Below are 19,088 nucleotides of genomic sequence, written 5' to 3'. Positions count from 1 at the left end.
TGTTAATTTTTGTTAAGCAGCATTTCTGTTGTTTTCTTACATGTGTTGTTAATTTTTATAATTGAATTCCCATTTCTCAGTATTGTGTCTTAGATTAACAAAGTGGATTATCCAGACAGCTTTTTCACTTCCAGTCATTGTGATGTTTTTGTTTTATAGGGAACCTTCTGCCGGTGTATTAACAATGAAAAGGGAAATTCCATTAAAATCAAATTTTCACATGGGAACCCATCCACTTTTGCTGAAATATTTTGGTTTACTTTGGGAAAATCTAAACAAATTACTTCAGTTAGAGGCAGGTCACTTTAAAAGCAAACATCTCCGTTTTTTAACAGCATCTTTTAAGAGGCGAGTGGTATAGGTTTGGTGCATCCCAGTAATGTCAGAGGTGTGGTAGATACACTTAGAGAATGCTGATCTGTCTGGAAACAGGAGCTTTAACTGGGCCAGAAGCTCAGCTTGAATCTGGACAAAATGTAAACTGCATTTTCTGGGAGCAGAGAAGAGTATTGAGGAGAGAAAAGCGGCAGCATCCTTGCTTGAGTCTCTGCTGTGTCTCTCACTGGAGTCTTGTGATTTTAGGAGAGAGCTAACAGGTTGTAACTGGTGGTGTTTGCTAGTACCTTTTCTGCAGAGGGCACAGCTACCTGTGTGCCCTGGTGAAATGGCTGTCCCACCATCAGTCCTTTTGTCAGGGGTTTCACTGGGCCAGTAGAAGTTCAAACCAAAGTAACTCAGCTCATATTCAAATGTCAGTGAATTGCTTTCAGAACTTGGATAAGTTTCTGAAATTACAGTAACTGTATCAGATTAGTGTCTTTCCTGCAGTGCTGTTAGTCTGGAAGAACTTAAAGGCTTTGTAAGCGTTAATCGTGCCATGCACTATTGTTTTCTGACTTTGAACTCATCATTCATGGTTGGATACTAAATGTGTTTTGCCGTCTCATTTCTCTGAAGTATTTGAAAAGAAGCGAGTCTTCCTTTATTAAGTAATGTTTCATTCAGAAGCTCTGCTGACATTTTTAGGATTGGAGAAAAAAAATGAAGAAAAACAGCTTTCAGCGAGACTTCCCTCTGATCTTAGAAGCACACTGAGGTGGAGTGCCCAGAGTGGTGAGGTTTGCATGCCTTCCAGTCAGTCTTTTACACTGGGACAGCTGATGGGAGGCCTTTGTGTTTGAACTGGGAAGGTTTATACGAAATCTTGAAGGCTATTTTGTAAGGTTCTACAGAAATGTCTTAATTTTTTCCCATGTCCTGTACCCAAGCTCATGACTGTGAAAGACAGTATATGGATTTCCTTTCATATGTGCTCAGCTGGAATATTTATTTAGATTTCAGGGTTTGTGAGTGGTCCTTAGAATTTAAGAAGTACAGAAAGAAAGTTTGTTACCCCAAGACTGCTTCTGTGGTTTTGTCATTTTGTTGGTTTTTGTTGTTTTTTTAATTTAAATTTTTTTTTTTATTTTTGTTGTTGGATTGTTTGGGTTTTTTTTGTGTTTTTTTTTTTTGTGGGGGGGAGGGTTTGTTGGTTTGTTTTTGTTTTGTTTTTGCTACATAATAACACTAATACCCCTGGAAGAAAATACATATATAATTTATGATCTTCCCTGTAGATTGGGTTTTGGCTACATTTTAAGAAACATACTCTCAGCTTCATGGAAGTTGTTAATGTTTTTTGATTCCAGTCACTTCTGCAGTACAGAAAAGATACCAGAAGCTAATTATTTTAATGGTTTGTCATGAGCATTTCTTTGGTTTTATGTGCAGTTCACCCAGTTGAATTCTGGTTTTCCTTATTTACTTCTTCAAATTCCTCTGTGGGCTGTTCCAAAATAATTCAGAAGTTGGCAGACAGCTGTCTTAAAACTGAAACCAGAAAGTCTGGGTACAGTGTGACAGCTTATCCATTGCTTTTGGCCGTCGCTGCTAACAGCAAAACAATCGTGCAATGCTGTAAAATTGCAAACTTAAAGTCAAGAGCTGTTTTTATGTGGAGTTATACTTGAATTGAAGCTAAGCATATGCAGTATCAAACTTTGGACAAGATTCAGATTTTCTTATCCTAATTTTGCACGAAAAAATAAAGTAGAAGCTTTCTCTGACATCTCTGAATATACTTCATTTGGTATTCATGAATGTATGTGTGAGTATATAGACAGTGTCTGCACTTTAACAACAGGCTCCAAAAGCCATATTTCTTTTAGGTATTTAGAACGTCGTGGTTTGTATGTCACTGAAGTGACAGTAAGTTTCTTAAAAGACAGTTGTGACAAGTAAACGCCTTACTCACAGTACTAATTGAAGAAGATTTTTCAATGTATTTTGGCCAGCCTGTTTATTTCTGCGTCAGAAAAATATGTTTTTCTATTGGATTCTTTAATGATGGTAGAAGAAATAAAGCAAAAATCTGCTCTAACTTGCATCTATTATTAAGCATCTCAGAGTATTAAAAGCATTAGATTAATAACCTGTTAAATACACCTAAGGTCACTATGCCTATGATTGACGGAAGCTCTCTCTTCTTAAAGGGAATAAAGTCTTACTCAGGATTAAATATATGCCACAGAAGTTAGTTTGATAATATATGATACACATTGATTCTGTGAAATGAATAAAACCAAATACATTTAGAGAAGCAAATAGTGACCTGTTTAAAATACCAGGAGTCGTGGAAAAGAGGGACTTGTTCTCATAAATACTGATTTGGTCAGGACTTAAATGAGACTTTTTTATAGCAGAACTATTGGAATATTTTATACGTTCTACTGAGATTTCTGTGAGATTAAACATTTTCTGTGCCCTCACAACATACCTGCTTTCTGATAGGAGCTGTAATTAGTTTGTGTGTGATCTATACAGTGAAACCATTTTTAAGTCTGTTGCATTATTCCCTACAATATGCCCATATACTGGTAGTTTCTGTTTTGGGGGAGAAGTAAAAACTGCTTTTGTAAAGTATAATCTAGAGACTTGGAAGGCTTTAAATTTGATTGTGTTTGTTTATAGCATTCTTTGTGGCTTAAAAAATAAAAGTTGGGAGGAGAGTGAGCACTGTTCTTTATAATTTACTTCAAGCTGTGTGTCCTAGTAAACATTGGAAGAGACTGACCATATGGCTGAAGGTTCCCAAGCTCTCTGATATACAGTTCCTCTTGGTATTAGGAGTTGCAAGTCTTTGAGACATTCTTTTCCTTTAAAGTGCAAAAGATGCAGGTATGCTCAAACAGGTACTATCTTTCTATGGCTCCAGTTCCCTGTAGCCTCTGTGCTGCTCTTAGGACTGTTGGTTTTTTTTCTTCCTGGCTCTGCCCTTTACACCATCCAAACACCTGCAGGGGAGGGGCATGTAAAAAAAGCCACCACTTCTTCCAGACCACTGTTTCTGTCCCAGGTGTGCTGCTTGTCACTGCTGGCCAGTGCCACTTTCACTGACAGCCATGCTTGGAAGCATTAGTGACTGTCGGAGATGTGGCCTGAAAATGGTTTACTTATGAAAGGATAATGGAGGTGGGCACTGGACACAGAAACTCCTGACATTTTTATTTGGGTGTGAGTGCTGCAAGAACAGTTTTTGATGGAGGCTGACTTTCAAAACACACTTGCTCGATGAGGAGGATCTCAGTGAGGCTTTAGGAAGTGTCCATCCTGGGAGAGAACAAAAACAAAACAGAACAAGCAGGCAGGCTGATGTTGTTTCAGGAAACTGGCTTATTGATTTAATCATGTCAGTAAATGCAATAAAAATGTGCTGGGCCAAAAGCAATATTTGGGAAAGCCGTTCTTCCCAGGCACAACTGACACGTGGGGTTGAGGTGTGATGCTTGTACCTTGTCGACTTACAGCTAAGATTTCACCCTATTTTGTAGCTTCTGTTTAAAGCATATTGAATTTTTAATAAGATTTCATGAAGTTACTGTGTTTTGCAGCTGTCCTTTTTACTTTGTTTTTGTAATCTACTAATACGCTCTTAGAAAAAATAGCTGTTCACAAATGGTAGATAATGCAAGGGAGATAGTTGTCTGCAAACTTTCTTCTACAGAAGTTTAACTCTGATTTCAAGGAACTCCAAATGAAAACAGGGTAAGTCATGGCCAGGAGTGTATTTATGAGTACAGAGATCTTCCTGCTACAGGGGCACTTGACAAGAACCAGAGAAGGCATGTGAAGAACCAAACATAGGGCAAGATTATTTATGTCTCCATGACTACTTGCCTCCTCTGCCTATGCCGAAATCTCTGAATTTTCAGTCTTTACTCTTCTTGATTTTATGTAGCTTAAACCAGGATTGCTTATAGCAATCTCTTCATAGTGCAAATATTTTAATGTCTGTTTGCTATTAGACAAGTTTCCCCCACAGAATTATTTTCTTACCTTTGTGCTGTCTTTGCCCTGCCTCAGTTAGGAACTGAAAGAACAGATATACTGTGTGCCTTCAATATTTTTCTGTTGCATTGCATAGAAACTGTGTCTTGGAGTAGTAGTTTAATCTTGCAGTAGTTTATCTTGGAAAGAGGAAAGCAAAGATTAACAAAAGCTTTATTCTTAATATTATTCCGTAAGTGACCTAGATTTGCTGGCATTTATTTCGACATTACTAGTTGCATTCTAAATCAAATAAAATCTTTGGCTTCTTTTCAAAATACATTTTGTCTCCCTGCTGTGGAATCACTTACCCTACTTCCTCAGAAATATTAGCCAAAATCTTGTCTCTGAAAAGCAGCTTGGAATAAGAATTGTCTTAGTAGCGCAATAGCGCAAGATGTTGCAGAAGTCGGTAAGAGAGACTTTCGGTTCTTTGTGGCAAAAAAGCGCACAGTCTGTGGTGGGTCTTCCTATTGCTAGGCAATCTGTGAAATAATTAAAAGGATGAATTGGACCACTTTCCATTTAATAATTCGATTAAATATAAAAAAGGTCCACTAAGACTAGTTCTTCATGGAGCAGCATGTGCATGTGATTGCTCATCAGACACCAGGCTGTACTGCGAAGGTGGCTGTGACATGCCATTTACACTATGGTGTGGAGGATGTGTGTTGTATGCTGTGCTATTGTTCTGGGGAGCAGGATCGTACTTAAAAGGCATAGTAATGAGCAGGCCAGAAAGACTGGCATTCAAGAGGTTAATTAGAATGGGAAAGAGCAATTAAAGGGACATTAGAGAGTCTTCATAACACTGTAATTGAGTGCTCTTCATTAAACAATCTCATTAATTGAGGCAGAGGATTTTTTGTTGTTGTTGTTGTTGAAATTCTGAACCTCCCATCAAGAGTGTCTAATTAGTTTTCTGAAAGAAGAGTTATTACAATACCGTATTTTTTGAAACCTTTTGTTGCTCTCAAGATACTGCTAGGTATGTGTTATGTGGTTGTATTTTCATTGGCTTCAAATGGGAAAATAGTGGTTTTAATATTGCTTGGGTATGAATGTCATGAGTCTTTTATTTTTATTTGCCCAACCTATGAAACAAATGAAGATTTAGCTCTTAGTTTCAGTAATTGCATCGTTGTATTATGTATATTGTGTGGTAATGCGGGTACATGTGCAGAATACTAATCAATACCTCAACAGCAAGTAACAGATGGATGGCTTCTGCAAGAGAACTTTGTTGTCCATTTATTGATCGCAGTTACTAGTTTATGTTAGCAGAGACATACCATAACTACTGGTGCCAAAATAAACATCAGTTTCGACAGTAGTCCAGTGAGAACAGGTTCTTGCTGGTTTACTTGGTAAGTGCAGTCGTTTCAAGTGCTAGCCTGATTCTTTGGTTGAACTTAAACAGAGTGCAGACATTCAGAGAGAAAAAAGACTGGAAAACGATTAAGAGTACATTTGTGTTGGTATAAAATACCTTAAATATGGTGAAGTAGTAAATTATTTAAATCACAACAAATAAGGCTTGTCAGGGGAAAAATTAATTTTAAAAGCGACATGGTGAAATGTTGCTGATTTAAAAGCAACCAAACAAGAAGTAATAGCTTTTCCTAATGTGATGCCATTCACGTTCCTGCTGCATATCATTGTGTCAATGATTTCTGTTGGTTTTCTTTTCTGCCTTTGGGTGAAAGACCCACGGAAGTGCAGAAGCACATGTGGAGAGAGGACAACAGAAGTCAGTGTGCACAAAATACCATTGGCATAGAAAGTAAGCAAAATGAAGACAAAAGAAAAAGATTCATATCTCTCTTCTTCCCTTACCATGACACTGGGTACTGTGTCAGTACATGCCCACACAGTAGCAGTAAATGCCCACCCAGTGATTAAATTACAAGTTTTTTTTAAGTTACTGCTGTCCTTCCAAAACCTTTTCAAGTGATTTACATGTGTGAGTGTGTGACACCCAGTTCACAGGTATGTTTACAGTCATTTTGGCTCACTGTCTGTTTTGAGCTGTGGCCCCAGCTCTCTGATTGTTCAGTGTCAGTTGTCTTCTGGCCTCCTCTTGGCACAAAACCAACCCCTTGTCTCTTAGAGGAAACCCTGGCTGCTGAACACAGATATATTGACATATTTTCCACATATCCACTGGGGCCTGCTTTCTACAAAACAGTGTAAATGTACCCAACCTGGAACAGCATGGATTCAAGCCAATACATGCCATTTGATGCCAATTTTAGTTCTATATTGCAAAAGCAGTCTAGAGGCATCCGCAGTATACCCTTACTGTAAACAACGTTGCTCTGATTAGTCATGGTAATAAAAGTCCGTTTTTCTGAAATGGCCCTTCAGTGAAGTACTAATTAACTCTAAGGATTTGGGAATCCACATTGTGTACCCTGTGTTTTCTATTACCAGCATATATAATTTATTGAAAAAACACATGGGTGGGAGGAGAGATACAGTACATTTTAAAAGTGACAGGGGAGGTTTTTAGTCTCCTAGGCATAAACAAGGAAGGACCCTGTAGAGAATGTGGCTTTTCCCCTCCTGTCAGTAGGAGATTTTGAGAGTGCCTTGTCTGTGTTTGCCCTTCTTTTTTGCTCTTGCAAAAAGATACCGTTACCCCTCAGTTGTGTTCTGGCAGCTGCACTGGCTGCATTTGTATCCTCAGAGTTTTGGGAATAAGGGAAATTATAAGGGAAAAGAAGTGGCCCAGATGTATAGCAAATATCTTCTTTCCCCTTTTAGCATTTATGCCCATTATCTATTTTATTTGAGTAAATTACTGAAGAAACAATATGCATAGAGACTTGCCCAGACCAACCATATTTACTGGAAAGCAGCTGTGGCAAATTCAAATAAAAGACACAGCACATCAGTTCTTATTCATTTGCACTGGCTTGGCTGCTATTTTCAGGGTTGAATGCTGCAGTTGCTGTGAGGATTGGGAAAGTTCCAAAGATCATGGAATGGTGCCCGCTTTTGCTCTCTTTCTGGTAGGAAGAGCACGGGACATCCACCTGCCACTGGGGGTGCTGTGCCGTACATAGGTCATGCTTAAGCGTAATGAGAACCACTGCTCCTGACAGTGGGAGAGCATTTTTTGTTTTCTCTAGAGGTGTGTCAGGAAGCTCAAAGAAAACACAACACTTTGCATAATTTAGCATATGGAGAAGATACCCAGAATTCAGCCTGATGTATAGGTCACATCTGCAGGAGGAGGAAAAAAACACAGCCTGGGCACCATGGTTTGCATCTTCACTACTTTATACTGTGAATTATGCTCATAGCTGTGTGAATTTGACTTAAAAATGTAACTGACATTTTATGTACCCTTTGGCCCTTCTTATCTTCAGCTGAGGAGGAAAAAAACAGCCTGTCCATCCTTAAACTGCGATCTTGAGTAGGGTAGCCAGAGGCATGCAGCACCTAAAAACTGGATGATTGTAATAACTAAAACTTGGTCCTTTTTTATTAAACGCCCTTGCCAGACACTCTTTCCTGATACTTTGCCAGCTAATTAGCATCTTATGATAGTCATTTCATTTCAGGGTGATAGCAAAGGCTAATTTGTGCTGCTAATTACTTTCCATCAATTTTCCCATCTTTGAATGGACAGTATACATATCTATATTATTACTGAACTGAAAAATCCTTCTAAATGAAAAAAAAAATTTCTTCTCTCAGTATTTTTAATGTTTTTTAAGAGAATGAGACTGGATTCTGACACATTTCATTTTAACTGTAAATGATAATTCAAATTTTGTAAATTCTAGCAAAGTCCTAAAGGCAGTATGCAGCATAGAGAGCTGTTTCCAAATTGATTTCTGGAATCTTTATAGATGCAATTAAAATGTTTTAAAACATTAAAATGTTGGCTCAGATAAATAATTTATATTTTGTCATTAGCCAGAAAAACAATGAGATCTTTATAATGTGACCTATTAATGATATCTAATGGAAATAATTGAAGAGAGAGCATAACACAGCTGCACAATGAATTCTCTGAAATATATGAAGATCTGAAAGCTGATGAGATGACAAACTGGGTAAAATTGCTGTATAAACACAACTTGATTATGTAGTGCAGATGACAACTTCTTTAATTGTAGGTTTTGATTTAGTGGGTCTCATAGCTTATCTGTGCTTTTGCTTTCCGATGGATGCAAATGGAACACTTTGTGAGTTTCCCTTTTTTGTTAAGGGCCATCTCACTTCTTTGTTGGTTAGAAATGAGGAGTTGGGTACAACTGGAGAATGGAGGAAGGCTGCTAAAATGATTTTTATTACTGGGGTCATTACAAATATTACAGAGGCTTCTGCTATAGAGTTATGAGGGTAGTTACTGAAGTCTCTTTACTTTGGGCTGTGTAGCTGTGGAAGTTTGTCAGTAGCACTCAGAGGTGGGGAGCCAATTCTTGTGCTTTCTTCTCACTGTAATTGCAAAATTGTCGTCCAGCTCCAAATCTGAGGCAATGCTGATTTCTGTGAAGGGTGAAGAGTCCTGCTTATAGTTTGTACTTGCTCAACTCACGCTCAAGTTCCTCCTGAGGGACTAGATCCCTTCGGATGTCAGAGGTGCAGGTATGGATGTATCCCTTCTTTCTCCCCCTCCCATTAGTGCCAAGTGCCCAGGTTGCATCAAGCAGGAGCATCCTTGCTGTGTGTGCTGGGGCAAGGACCATGCCATTAATGCATAGCTTACCACTTTGAACACTATCACCAAGAGCTCACAGCATGGTGCAGTACTTGTTGAGACCAGTGAAAGCTCCTCTCTTGATTTCAGATAGATCTGAGCCAAACCCTTAGAACAGAGGGTGCTTGTTTTTTACAGTTGCACTGAGTATTGTTATCATCTGCTTCTAATATTTTCTAACCCAGTAAAAGGTGTATGTAACCAGAATTATCTGTGTACATTGCAAGTACCAAATTTAAATAAGCACAGTATTCAAACTTGGCAAAAGCCAAAGCAGTGGCTGTCAGTGGGAGAAGATTTTGCCTTCTTGATCAATACGAGAATGGCGTAAAAGTGGGCACCACCCTTTATGTATTTATGGTACAGCTGTTGTATTAGAGCAAGGCAAATTATTCCTAACACTCATTCTCTAAATTTGGCTCTGAGAAAGAGATAGTGATTGTGACAGGAATTTGACATGGAGATTATGCTTGTGACAGGAAAGGTGCCACTGCCTTGACAGTTGCTAGAAGTGTTTCTGAAAGAGCCTGCTGGGCTGCCTATGGCTGGTGGAGCTCATGGTATCTGTTCTGGGGAAGGAGATAAACCCTGGACAAGGGGATGGTGCCTCAGGGATCCTGCAGGAAGCAAACTTGGGGTGAGTGGTTGATTTGGATTGTTTTGTTGTTAGTTGTCTAATTCAGCCAAAATTAGTTGAAGAAAAAGGATGAAGTTAGATTTCAGCAATATCTGTCCTTCCTAAGAGTATTATAGCAATTGAATGTTGGTAAAGGATACATGATGACATTTACAGGAGGTAAATTCAAAGCAAATCAAAGGAGCCAGTTCTCTGCATGATATATTGTTAATCAGCAGAAATCCTTGCCATAGGACATTGTGGATAATGAAAGGTTACATAAATTCTTGAGAGTAGTCTCTTGAGAATTAATAAATGCATGAAAGGGTGCTTGGCTAAGAAAAGCTCTAGCTATAAATGTTTGGAGAATAGGAGAATACTTGGATAAAGTGCAGTTTGTCCTCAGCACATGCTCGTTCTCAAGGCTTTCACTTCGCCACATTTCTCATGGCTCTATTGCGGTTTTGTTGAACACCTTGCCTCCTGAATTGCTCATAAACTTTCTTCTACAGTTGCTTGCTTAGTACGGTATATCTGTGTTTCCAGTGGTTTCTAGCCCTGAAGAGGTGGCAATTTTTTGTTTAAGTAGCATAATTTCAGAAAGTAATTTCCCGATAAATTGGTATAGAAACTAAAGAGTTGGGAGAGCTGCTATCAGCAAATGTTCTAGAGGAGAGAAGTAATATTAGGAGAACATGAAAGCACAGATTTCTTTTTCAGGTACTGATTGGAAGATGAAAGCTGTGAAAAAGAGGGATCAAGGGCTCTCGACACTCCTTCCCTTGTACAAATGCTCTTATACAATTCTTGCCACAATCTTACCGTCAACGTAAAACCAGAGAGAAATTGCAAATGATAATCAGACTACAAAGTATTTTTGAAGCATTCTAAGCATTTTCAAAGGTATTTTGGCCTATCACTTAAAAATAAGCCTTAATTTCAGTCTCCATTATCATACAATTATGTCAGAAATAGTTGCAGAAAACAAACAAAAATTACCGCTTCTGGCCAGTTAATTATTAATTTCACATTCCCCAGTGCTATGGGCAGTTTATTGTAATGTTATTTTATTGAATGCATTAATCAGTTCCATCAATATCACTTATGCTTGATAGTTTATTTGAAATGTTTTTGAGGAGTAAGTTCTCTTTGGTTTCTGTTTGCATCATGTGAACTGAGCTATTCAAAAGGACACGCTCTCTGTGACCTAGCTGGAATAATTTTAAAAGTATTTTGGTAGTTACTTCCCACCCTTCTTTCCCAAACAAGCCACATTTTTCCCAGCTTGTGGAAAACAGGCAAAATAACAATTCTCTTGTAATGATTATCCCTCCAGTCACTTGTTTTAGTTGAATTATTAGCTTATTAACAATATAATTGGATTATAACAAGTCAGTAATTCTCTTCTTAAAAAAATAACAATCAAAACAAAAACAAATTAAAAAAAAAAAACCCAAACAAACTGAACAAAACTGAAAGAACCCCCAAAACCACTCACAGTGTAAAACTAGATGTAAATCTATCCTAGCAAAAAATGTCTCAAAATTAAGAGAGTTTGTATCTTTTTAGTCCTCATTGTATGTTTAGGCTGGTGAATTAAGTTGTCATGCAAGCTGTTTGATTCTACCTTTTCTTCCAACTGTGGATTTGTCAGAAAGTAGGAGGAAATATAGTGGGGTCAGAAGGAGGACATAATGATGGAAGTATTATTGTATTCCTTTCATGCACTGCACTGAAGAATGAACTACTTATCTTGTCTAAAATTTTGCACAACATGGATGAAAGCGTTGACTTAGCAGTCACTGTATATATCTGAAACAGTTTTACCATGGAATGCATTATTTGGCAATTTCAGATGATGTGTAAGCTCAACTGATCTTATAAAGAAAAATATTAAAATATCCATGTATGGAAAAATTATATCAAATATCATTCTAACTGAAGATGGTTGCACACATCCTAACAACTGTAGGATAAAAACAGTATGAAACCATCCCTTATAAGAAAGAAAGAATATTATGCATATATGTAGTAATTTTTTTTCTTTAAATGAAACGAGATTTTTCTTGTAAAACAGAAGTGGTATTTATACCAAAAAATATCAGTTGGTTCACCTATTCAGTGATTATATTAGCTGCTGTAATAGTCTTGTTTAAAAAAAAAAATAGAGGAAGACAGGAGTTAAGGCTGATGGTTGTTAAACAGCCACCTCTTTTTCCTGAATAAGAGTAATGCAGTTGTTTATTATATGGGTTACATGAGACGTATGATATCTTTAATATTCATTTCTTCCTTTTCTTTTTTCAAATGGTTGAGTAAGAAGCATACATGGACTTGAAAAGTTCACTGACTGGTAAACCTACTTCTAAACCTTTTTCAATGTTGAGAGTTATAGAGGGAATTATAAACACTGAAACACAACAAAGACCTTAAGATATCTTTATATGTCTCTCACAATATTCTCTGGGTTTTATATTCCCAAGATGTAATGTGCTTTGCTAAATGAGAACCGTCAGTGCGTACAGTCTTTAATCAAAATTCCCACAGAAGTATATTCAAGTTTTGTCTCTACATGAAGCTATTGTTTGTGAACACTGTAAAACATCCCAAGGAATTAAGACTCAAATATAGAGTTTAATTCAGTCCTTTTTAAAATGCATTGAGCCATATCCTAGTACTTGTAATTTCAGTATAATCCAAGGTCCATTGAGCTAATGGACCTGGGAGCCAATCCTGAGAGAAGGGTTTGTCCCAGACTTTAGGAAGACAAAGTACAGTAAGTTTTGGAAGATCTCAGCGTGAAATTTTTGATATCACAAAGTTTGTATGTGTAAGAGCAATAATCAAAGTGTTTATGAAAACCATACTGTCTGTAAAGAGGAAGTTGTAGCTCCAAAATTTACTGCACAATTTACATGTGCATCCACTGTTTCTCTAATGAACCTCAGTTGTTTGCAACTAGGAACAACTGAGCTAGCAAAAACCAATCTAAATGTTCTATCTTGTTAAATCTTCCTAATGAATACTGTAAACTGAAACATAGTTGTAATAAGACACAAATCTTAAAGTTAATTAGTATTTTAGTGCAGTTGTTTTATCATCTGGACATAACATCTAAAGAGCTTAAGTGATATTTTTTTCCCAGCTGTAGATGCAAAATGCAGCTTGACTTTGATCGTATAATAAATGAAGGCAAAATGAATAGCGCCATGTATGAAAATGAATACCTCTATGGCCAGAAGTAGAACCAAGGGCTTTAGTGATATCCTTTATGGAACTGGACAACAAGCCACAACAATAATTGCTATGTTAGACCCATGAACACGTGTCTGAGGTATAACACATCTTTGAAAAGTCACCCGGCTTTTATTCAAAGGCATCAGGCAATGCTAGGGCTTCTGTATTTCAGTGTCATGTTGTAGCAATTAAGCTTCTAATAACTAATTTTGGTTACCTTTAGCTTCCACTGATGTGAATTGTTATGAATTTGAAGAAAAAGCAAAGGATCTCTTCTGCATGGAGACTATCCACTAATTGTCTCCCTATCATATCTTAAATAAGCTCAGTAGACTGAAGCAGATGCTTCCAGTATGAGTAGTCAGATTAAGATCATTGAATCTTGCTGTGGGGAAAAGATACACACCTTGCTGGTGTCGGTGCTTTGTCAGTGCTTGCCTGACGGTGACTAGAAAATATTTATAACTTTAGAACCATTTTGTTAAACATGTTCATCGATAAAGAATATCCTCAAGATGTGTATTAATGGTAACCAAGACGTGTAAAGAGGAAAGGAGCTCTGCAAAACTCTAGATTTTCTGGTGCTGGAGCTATCAGCAGCTGTTTTCAGCAAAGTAGGGGATGGTCATACTGCAGGTCTCAGTCTTTTGCCACTATGAAAGTGCGAAACTCAAAGACGAAAACTTTCTCCCTGGATGTTGAGTAAAATCTCTGCTGCTGTCTATGGACCTCCTGTGTGATCTGCTTATTTTTCAGTTTCCTAGCTGATGTAATTCCTTTTGCATTGCTCATCCAGACCTTATTGACTGTGTTTATAGTCTGTGCTGTGACAGCACAGCTGAAAAGAAAGGTAAAAACATGGCTTTTGCCATCTATATGCTTATTCCTCATATCTGTCTTGTCCTAGGAACAAACTGGAGAAGTTGCCTCTTAGGCTTATTTCAAGTCAGGTGTGACAACAGCTATGCTCTTTCTGCAGCAACTGTGATTTTCCTTTATGCAAGGTGAATCTTACTGCTTTCTGTTTCTGAAGCACAGTGGATGATGCACCCTCTGCTCTCCTAGCTCACATCCTAGTGGTGAGTTGCACTTGCTTTCATAAGTAGATCTACTGATGTCAGTGGCAACGTGCTGCAAAAAGGAAATGGCTATTTGTCTATTGTTACCTACTTGTATATAGTTATTATCTAATGTAGGTAACTTTGACAGATGGCCCTTGACATCACCTTCAGGGATATTAGATTTGATCTGTGACTGAGAAGCAGTTCAGGCAATTTTGGTTTGGCCTTGGTCTTGGTATAAAGAAAAAGATTTTTAGATTTCCACTCATTGTTTGAAAAAAATAGTGCCAATTTGTCTGTAAATACCAGTGTCCATGTTGAAAGGGCAATAAGTCACAGTGAGATTTCTGGATCTGTGAAAGTGTTTTCTGCTTTTGAACTTTTGGAGTATAACTGATTTGCGTGTCAGTGATTCGATCTCAATCATCTTTTGTGTGTATCATAAAATCACTGGTAAGTTTGTTTAATCTTGTACTGGCATGAGAAAACCATGGCATGGAGGGGACAAATGTTGGGAGTGAATGATGTTCCCTCTCACTAACCAGATAGCATGAGGGAGGATGAGTAGCTGTCCCTTTTTCTTGCGGATCCTTTTAGTGATCCAAGTGCCTCTCTTTAGATGGGTTAACATACTGGCATTTCAGGGCTATATCACTTCCCAGACGCAAGTTGCACGGAAGGGAAGAAGTGGCTCTTCAGTTTAAGTTCACCTGGGTAGACTGTCACTGCAAACTGCTTCAGCAAAAGTAAGCATCAATGTGTGCCTTCATCTGTATTTTCATCCAGTTAAGTTTACTTAGTGGTATCCTGATTTTCCTGTATAACATGTAGAATAACGTATGTGGCTTGGAGGCTGGGTCACATCTGGTGAAATCAGGTGTCTGCAGATACTGCTGCAGTTTCAACAGATTTTGTAACTTTAGAAGATTGTATTCTGCTTGATTTGCACTTACTCAAATGGCCTCTAAGTTTGTTAAACGTTTTGGTTTATTGTATATCCAAATGATATATCTAATTGATATTACTCAGTGGAGTCTTGATTTGTATGAATATTTATCCCACAGGCAGTTAAGTATCTTGCAAGCAGCTGTACTCTTCATGGTGTTTGTTTCTCTACATAACCCGCTCAAGGCTGGGTCTCAACAAAAGAAATGCTGAAATGCACAGTGCTTCAATATTTTTAGAGCTATTTATCTTCAGATTTGCATTTCTGTGTCTGGGTTGTGTGGCACACTGAAGAAAACAGATCAAAGTGGCATCCTGTAATTTCATTACCTTTGTGTTCCACAAATTCTGTTTGTGCCTGTTCTCAATAGAATAGCACTGGGACCAAACCAGAGATTTGAAAAATCTTTGAAGTTTGGAACATATGGGAGGAAGAGCAGTCTTGTGACAGTAAACTTTTCTTGAAAGCTGAACTGGTATTTTAATATACAGACTGTATTATGGAAACCACTGGTGTTTAAAACCATTGACAAAGCATCAGTTCTTAAAGAAAAAGACCCCTCTGTCTTAGATTTTCACTAACTCCCTGTTCTTGTGTTGGCAGTGAATGAACACGGATTCTCTGTTCAAGACCATGGTGTTTCTCAAGCCTAATTGAATTTTGTTTATTTTGGGGGAGGAGACTCAGTTCCTTTTAAATGAAGAATCAGTTCTTTGTTTTGTTTTGTTGTTTTTTTTTCTAAAAAGCAGCTTTTCCACCCAGATTAATGGAAAGGAACACTTATTGCTGATGGAGCTATTTTTCTCAGAGGAAGAAAATGAGGGACAGTGTTGAAAGCTGTGAGGGGCTCACTCCCATCCAAATGTCCAACAAGATTTTATTATAACCATTTTCATCCTAGAACCATCTTTTGATGTTCCTTAGTACTTGGCATTCTGTCTGGTTGTTATATATAAATCAGCTCAGAAATACTGCAAGGCCTGAATCTAAACTGGGTTACATCCTTTTGAATGTGTTTAAATGAAGACGATGCCTTCAACTTCAGACACTTAATATCACATCTTTGTAAGCTGAAAGTTTTTAAGTTTACTGAGTTCTCACAAAGTACAGCAGAGTACACAATGTGATGACAAATCCTGTAAAAGTCTGGTGTGCTTTTAGTTCTCCTTGAAATCAGGGGTGGACACTAAAGATCATGTTTTCATCTGAGTCTGGATTTTCTAGGAGGATCGTATCCTTAAATTTGTGGTGGGATTGTTATTCCCAAATTTTTGAATTTTTTCCTTTGGTTTCTCTGACAAACAAGTTAAATATAATTCATGAAATAGTATGTTTTTTTATCTGTGAGAATTAATGTATGTATTTGTGCCCTAAAAATTCAGGTTTATATTTTACATTTCCTAAATGTGTGGTAATTTTTGTGTGTGTCTTCTGAATCATTTTCCAGGTGAAGTATAGACCAAATTATAAAAAACCATAAATGGAACTTTAGTTTATATAGGAATAGGTGAATGAGCTACAAAAAAGAACACATGACAGTTTGCCGTATCTAATAACCTTAAAAAATAACTCTTTGTGGATCAATATTTGGTCTTATACAAAACGTGTGATACAGTTGATTTATCCAGACAGTTTCATTGAAATTGAGCAGCCTACATTCATTCTTAAAGCTCAGAGAAAATGTGACTGAAATGAGAAATGACTTAAAAGAAGAATTTGAAAGTAGTCCTTCACTAGCAAGTATTTAGTTCTTAGTTTGATTCAGGGTAAAATTTTATATTCAGCTCTGAGTTATTGCAGTGAGAGCTCTCTATGTCCAGGGAAACCCTGAAATGTTTGATTGATGAGCAGTGTTGGCCAGAATGTAATTTTCCGTGCAGGCTGCTCTTCAATTTAAAAGTAAACATTTTAGTTTTGAAAATTTTAAAGCTGAAAATAGATGCAACATGGTAAATGTGGTCCTCATTCTGATCCTATTTCAGATTATGGTAAAGTTAACTTTAATAGCAGCTAAAGCTCTGGCTAAAGATATGTTTTGAAAAGAACAGTTTATGGCCAGTATGTTTTCCTATTTTGGTTTCTGAGCATAGTTGTATCATATACTGTAATAAGGAAATTAGATGTTGTATACTTTCAAATAAGGAAGCTAAAGTTTATGTGTTCTTCTTAATTGTGGAGAATTCCCTCTCCATGTGCCATAGGAAAATCTCTGTGAAAATAAATATTCATGAAATGGGGTTTTCTTTCACTTAGGATTTAGAGTGATCTACAATCCTTTCCCTTTGTGCTTTCAGATCTTAACTTCTTTCCACCTAAATGATATTAACACATTCAGAGGAGGCAGGTCACCTCTCTGCCATCTCCATGGCACTGTATCGCCTCAGCGGATATAGAAGTAATGTAGGGATTGCCATGAAGTATCCAAAACAATCGTGAAAGTCCCTGTGCTTTTAACTGGAGACTTCATCTAGAAACCAAAGAAAAAGACTCTTGCACCTTTGTGGAAAAGCAGAGTCCAACTCTAATGCCTGTGGGATAACCAGGCAATTGCCCTTTTGCAGAGGGATCAGCCAGGTGCAGGCAGTGCTTTCATCCTGTTTTAAAGATCTAAGTGGGATTCAAGTTGTCTTGTATTTCCTCTATCTTGTGTTCTGCCTTCACAAGGCAAGTGAAAGTTTGGGTCTTGCTCCCTGTCTTACTTGAGAGAGTCCCTTATTCTCTCTTCAGGGTGTGAATGTCCTGGCTCTTTGGTTCTCCTCTCCTGGCCAAGATTCTCAGTGCCATCTTCCAGTCATAAATACATATCCAGTGGCACTGTTGTCATGTCATCAGATGTTGTTTTGAGCTCACTTCTATGTGTGAATTTGTGTCAACACATTCAGACATATCTTAATTTTTGCCAGCATATGTATACATAAATGTCCAGCAGCGCAGAACTCTGCTCATATCCCATAAAGTTTTGTACTTGTCACCTGCATAGCAAAAAATGTGTATATGAAGATTTTTTCCAGAGGCTCAGATTTTAGTTTACTTTGTAAATTCTGTGTTTATAACTGAACTAATATAATTAAGCTAATTTCCCCAAGTGGAATCTGTTCTTCCCATGACAGTAATAGGTGAGTCATCACTCCTCACCCTTATCTTAACACACAAGCCTTTCATTATATTTTCTCTCCCCAGTCCAGCTGAGGAGGCGAGTGATAGAGCAGCTATCATGTTAGCAAACAAGAGAGCTTGAGAAAGGTAGACATGCTGAAAGATCACTGCCAGTCGTCCCTGGGAGTGCTGTTCCAGGCTGTCTCCTACAACAGGTAAAAGTGTATCTGCCTCATAAGCATCATATTTCTTTCCTATCCTCTCAGAGGCAGGATAACAGGGAACATTAAAACTGACTTGAGATAAAATATTTCAGATTGGTTAAAGAAATAAATGTTAACTGCAACTTTGGGAGTGGTAATTACTTGGTTTTAATTAGGAGTGCTCACATTAAGGACTTATAATTTCAAAGAGCTTTGGAGATTGTATAATACAAAAATAACAAATATGTTTAACCAAAAGAGGGAAATATCTCTTCTTCTTTCTGTGTGTCTGTCTGTATGTATAGGAAGATGTTTGCAATTCACTGGTCTTAAAACTTGATCGGGCAAATTCAGAGCACGTTAATGCTGTTTCAACTGAGCCCTGAACAACGTGCTTGAGGTTTTGCTGAGATTTTTTTTTTTCAGATGTCTAAGAGTATTATCTAAATCTGATTTTTTATATAATAGGACAGGCAGAACATACTGCTGGGAATGTATAGGGGGCTACATGTGGTTCTTTATGTGAAATTGCATGAAGATCACTTGAATCTGATCAATTGATTCTGATAAGAAATGAGATCAGATCAGTGGGATTCAACCTCTGACATGCCTCTCTTCTACTGCTAAACATCTATATTCTCCCAGTTCCACAATATTCACATGACTGAATACCCTCTTTAAGCAATGACTTAATACGTTTTGATTAAAAACCAGAAAGACAGGAAATGAGATGAGAGACGCAGATCTCAGCTCTCGCTTTAAGGAGAATGCTTCTTGTGTAAGAAAGGACTGCTTTCTTGCTTAAAATATTATACCAAGACAAGTGTGTCTGCAAAAAAAGTCACTGATG

At 37.5% G+C, this 19,088-nt stretch overlaps 1 protein-coding gene across 5 annotated transcripts in view; it reads left to right on the top strand.

Moving 5' to 3' along the window:
• Positions 1-19,088, top strand: part of SMYD3 (SET and MYND domain containing 3) — a 402,483-nt gene that overhangs the window by 235,829 nt on the left and 147,566 nt on the right. Inside the window, exon 1 of one of the 5 annotated variants that reach the window (XM_062629468.1) lies at positions 18,228-18,250. The exons of the other annotated variants lie outside the window; for them this stretch is intronic. The gene's annotated coding sequence lies outside the window, so the exon portion shown is untranslated. Of the gene's footprint in view, positions 1-18,227; positions 18,251-19,088 lie in introns of those variants that run through there. 5 annotated transcript variants of the gene reach the window in all.

The sequence above is a fragment of the Pezoporus occidentalis genome, unplaced genomic scaffold (assembly GCF_034315485.1).
Source record: "Pezoporus occidentalis ecotype Australia unplaced genomic scaffold, CSIRO_AGI_Poc_V1 ctg34, whole genome shotgun sequence".
NCBI classification, from domain to species: Eukaryota; Metazoa; Chordata; class Aves; order Psittaciformes; family Psittacidae; genus Pezoporus; species Pezoporus occidentalis.
The sequence above is the reverse complement of the archived record's forward strand: the minus strand, read 5'-3'. Positions and strand labels throughout refer to the sequence as shown.